The following is a 4872-nucleotide window of genomic DNA, read 5'->3' as shown; positions in this document are numbered from 1 at the left end:
GAGGGGGACCACGTTTATTCTAATGAAAATTGCATCAAATTTGCTCTTGTTCTTCTCCTAGGTTTTGTGCCGCCGCCGCCAAACTAGAGAGAGGGATTGGGAGTTTTGCCATAGATTGTTCTTGCTTTTCCTTGTAGGGAAATGAGGGGGCAATAGATCCACTTTTGCGTGGTCAAGTGGATCAACCTATCAAAGCGTGTGGTTTTGCGAATTCGTGGTGAAAGGTGCGTTGCACGGGCAGCGTGTTGTTCATCCTGTTCGTGAGGTTTCACGGTTTATCCGGATCCTACGTCGAGAAGGTCGGGCTTTTCCCCATATCATCTTGGTATCAGAGCACGGTTGTCTCGGTAGGATCTTTTACCCTAGCTACATATTTTATTTCTGTCCTATACACAAAAACCCTAAAAAAAATAGCCCATAGTTTGCAATATGGTTCTAGTGTTTTTTTTTGTTAGGTTTTAATCCATTAGACTTGTTTGGTTGCTGATCTTAGTGTTCCTTCGTGTTACACTTGAGCCTATATCAATTTATCTTGTTTGCTAGATTTTGTTTCTTGTCGCGTTCTGAATTTTCAGTGCATATTTCGTTCAGTAAAATAGTCATCAAAGTTGCATAGAGGGTCGGAAATCAGTGTTTAAATACTTGTTGGAAAGAGCACGTGGTGTCCTACAAATCATTATCTCTGGTCGACATATTCATTCGGCCATTATCTGCGTGTTTCGGACACAACAAAGTTAGTGGTTGTTCTGAGTTTTGTTTGAGTCTATTTCAGTTTGTGTGCTAGTCCATATATCAATAATACAAAAAAAAAATAGTGAGCCTATTCTATCCTTTGCAAATACTTTTGAACCCATTGAGACTAGCTGTAGGAAGTTGCTCTTGGGCTTTGCACGGTTGTATTTTTACAGTCATACCCATATTGTTCAATCCGGTGTGCTGATCGTAGTGGCAAAAAAAAAGGAAGTATAAGAGTTCAAAAAAAAGAGAAAGCAAAAAAAAAAAAAAACAAGAAGGATTACAAAAAAAAAGAGAGAAGTGCTGCGGTCACCACATCTATTGTTTATTTCAGAAGTTAGTCTTTATTTGTTTTGTGCAAATCTGGTAGCCCAATTCAGATTTTGAGCAATCAGCTAGCGTCTCTCCTTGTACTTTTGCAACACGAGCTTTTGATTTCATATCCATTTTGTGTTAGCTCTCTTCTTGGTTGCATAGGTCCCATTATCGTTGCGTGTGAGTGCTGTACACTTCATTTATATCTTTGGTGACGGGAAAACCGGGACGGTCGTAATAGTAGGTCCGTTATCCGCAAATCGTTAGAGACAATTTAATTTAAATGCAACAAATAAATAAAAATCAGAAATTGCGAGTCCATTACTTCCAAAATTCATACATTTACATAGAAATTCTGTTAATTACATCTCCGTAGAGAAAACCCCTGATTAGAAATTCCAACATGAAAGAAAATAAAATTACATGACTGCTAAAAGGCTAAAAAGAAAAATATATCCTAAAGCTCCAGATGTCGCAGCCGTAGAATCTTCTGTAGATTTCCGTTTATATGTTTATTTCATTTTGGGCATATTTTAGATGCCCACTAATTTGTTGGTTTTTAATATCACTGCGTATATGGTAGCAAATTTATACATAGCTTCCTTTTTTTTGGCATTGCGACTTTATTTTTTTATACGTAGCGCACATATAGAAATTGCTGAATTTTCTTGAGCACTCGCGGGGCATAGCCAGGCAAGTATTTGCTTTAGCGCCAATATTATCGACGCGGCATGGGATTTTGGTACGGTGAATTTGTGTCACGCCCGGAATTTCTATCCAAAATTCCAAACGCTTACATGTGTGTTAAACCCTCGTCCAGGAATCAACCGAGGCACACAATGACAATTTGATAATAGAGTACAAATAAATAACTATTTAATACTCGCAAATAAAAATTATTACAGAGGTAGATAGTTCCTCTCAAAGAATAACATTCTACGCAGCGGAAATATAAAACGATAACAAACTACGGAACAGCTATGGCGACTCCACTCCACAGGCATCTTAACCAAGAACAAGCCTAATCCTCCAGATCATCACCTTCACTGAGATACTCCTCTTCTGGTGAATGAATATTGCAAGAATGAGCATATGACATACTCAACAAGTCACACAGCAAATATGCAAGTGCACGGGATAACAAAGGATGGCATAATATAGCTCATTTGCAGAAACAGCATTTAATAAATATTTAAGAGAATAGTAAAAACAGTTGAATAATTAATCAATATTAAATAAACACCATACAACATACCCATGTTGCATAGGCCCAACCTCATTTGAACAACCAACCCCAGTTGAACAAATTAAACCTCCAAACCAGGAATTATCCATTCCAAACCAGGAGTCAAATTAATTATCACATTATTAACATTAATGAGTAGTGTGAGACTAATCACGAAAAACATTGCTCAACTCACCCATAATCGCGGGTACGGCTATTCGAATAGTTTAAACTCTGATCAGAGGTGTACCACTGTACCCACAAGACACAACCCCACATCATGTCACCATGTGCCTCAATACCACCACGGTACCTCGGAAAGGAGTTGTGACAATACCCCTTGCACAACATAACCCATTACAGCGCACCTTTCCTGGATCATAATCACCCCCTTATAAACAAGGCATGGACTCCCCAGCGACCCCCGTGGACTTCTCGCCACTTCTCAGTCTGGCGCACTATAATGAATCACGCTATACAAAAGATAAAGCCGTTGCCCACGCTGGCTTGTGGTTGGCACGATAAATGTTTCACAACAGTAGCTCGCGAACCGGTCCTTAATTGTCATGAGCACAACCATCAAAACCGTATGCTCACAACCCACCTTAACCAGGTTTTAATTATCAATTAATTAACATCACACGATCAACCATCGTGAGCTACCATTTAATATAACCATCAATAATAATAATAATAACATAGTTTATAATTAAACCCTTTAGTTAGCTAATGTTTCTAAGCATGGCTAAGCAAACTTACATAGAGCATTTAGCTGAACCAATCCAATACATAAGGTTCATGCTATCAAATTATAACCCATAGGAAAATAAAGTCATCTTCGGCCAATAATTAACTGGGAAAGGTTCACCACCCGATGACATTCGAAAACAATGCATATTTGAAATAAAATAATAGCTTTAAACGGGTTCAACATGCTCAAAGGGTTGTTTGGGATCTGTGTGACTTGCCTTGGGCTTCCGCAAACGCTTCGGAACCTTCCTCAAAGGAAACGCTCTCCTCCGGAACGTCGGAAACTAAAGCAAATAAACAAAATCAACAAAACAGTACAAAAACAAGCATAAACAGTACATGTGGATATTTTTAACATGTAGATCTCGATTTTAGAAGAATTTAGCAACTTGAACCACCTAAAACGGATCTACGGTTATTTAGTTATGATTTTCCGAAGTTTTAATCTATTAGAAAATTGGAAAAAAGAAAGAAAAAAGAAGATGATGACGTCATGCTGACGTCAGCAATGGCCGGCTGGCTAGGGTTAGCCAACTCGCCGGAGATTGGATGGTCGGCCGCGGATTTGGAGGGCATGTACACGTAGAGGACGACGAGGCGAACCCAACGGTACTCACCACAACGACAAACGACGCACGACGACGGCCGGCGACGAGAAGGCGGTGGCGGCGGTTCGGCTTGCGCGGCGACGGCGAGCTACGGCGACCGGCGGCAAAGAAGGACGGGTGGCCGAGGTTCCTCTCACCACGGCGCACCTAACGGCGGCGACGGCAAGCGGCGGCGACGGCGGAGGCGGCGGCGCGGCGCGGCTGAAGACGGCCGGCGGCGGCGGCGACCTAAGTGCACGCGGCGACGAGGCTACGGTGCACGGGAGAGGACGGGAGAGGGGGCAAACGAAAGAGGGCGACGAGGTGGTCCTTTATATAGCATTGGATTGAAGAGATCGAACTCCAAACGAGAGGAATCGAGTCGGGAAAAATCCAAACTCGGTTTTAGGGATAAAATCAAAACGAACTCGATTCGGATAAAATACTCAACGAATTGCTCCGTTTCTTGAGGGGAAAGATAGAGGAGAACGAGAGGATCAAAACCCCTCAAAAACCCGGAGGAATCGGGGTCGGATTGGAGCGGATTTGAGAGGAGAAGGAGGCGGCTCGGACTCGGTTAGGGCGGCCGGCCGGAGGTTGAAGACGAGTCCGACATGTGGGCCCCACATGTCGGCGGCTGGAGGAGGAGGGGCGGCGGCTGAGTGGGTTGGGCCGGCTCGCCCGCGGGAGAGGAGGGAGTATTGGGCCAAAATCGGCCCAATAACCTAAAGAAGAGGTTTTTAGAACTTTTTCAATAAAAATAATTTGTGAAATGATGTTTCATTTATTAAAAATACTTCCCTTGCTCAAATAATTCCCAGAAAAATCTAGAAAATAGAGGAGCAAGTATAGTATTTAATAAAATTTTATCTAGCTCATTTTTATGTTGAAAATTTTCCTAGAAAATTAGGGTTTAGCTTGTAGGCTTTTAAAATAATTTCTAAAAAATGATTTAAAACATGCATTTTTAATTTAATCGATTTTTTTTAGAGTGTGACAAACCTACCCCCTTAAACGGAATGTCGTCCTCGAGATTCAGAAGAACTGGCGAACAGATGAGGATGAGCTGATTTCAATTCATCTTCTCGCTCCCAAGTGGCTTCTTCTTCTGAATGATTGCTCCACTGAACCTTGCAGAACCGTATAACGCGATTCCTGGTATTCCTCTCGCTTACTTCCAAAATACTGACTGGCTTCTCAACATAAGTTAAATCTTCCTGAAGCTCTATACGATCAGGATCTGCTTCCTCCGTAGGTACA

At 41.8% G+C, this 4872-nt stretch overlaps 1 long non-coding RNA gene across 1 annotated transcript; it reads right to left on the bottom strand.

Moving 5' to 3' along the window:
- Nucleotides 1-1904: 1904 nt before the first annotated feature.
- On the bottom strand, nt 1905-4651 carry LOC136351499 (uncharacterized). The gene is made up of 3 exons (XR_010734706.1): nt 3643-4651; nt 3244-3309; nt 1905-2112 (listed from the first exon to the last, which is right to left on the bottom strand). It is a non-coding gene; the product is annotated as an uncharacterized lncRNA (long non-coding RNA).
- Between the last annotated feature and the right edge of the window lie 221 nt (nt 4652-4872).

This window comes from Oryza sativa, chromosome 8 (genome assembly GCF_034140825.1).
Source record: "Oryza sativa Japonica Group chromosome 8, ASM3414082v1".
Lineage (NCBI taxonomy): Eukaryota > Viridiplantae > Streptophyta > Magnoliopsida > Poales > Poaceae > Oryza > Oryza sativa.
Note: the sequence above shows the minus strand (reverse complement) of the source record. Positions and strands in the feature narration are given on the sequence as shown.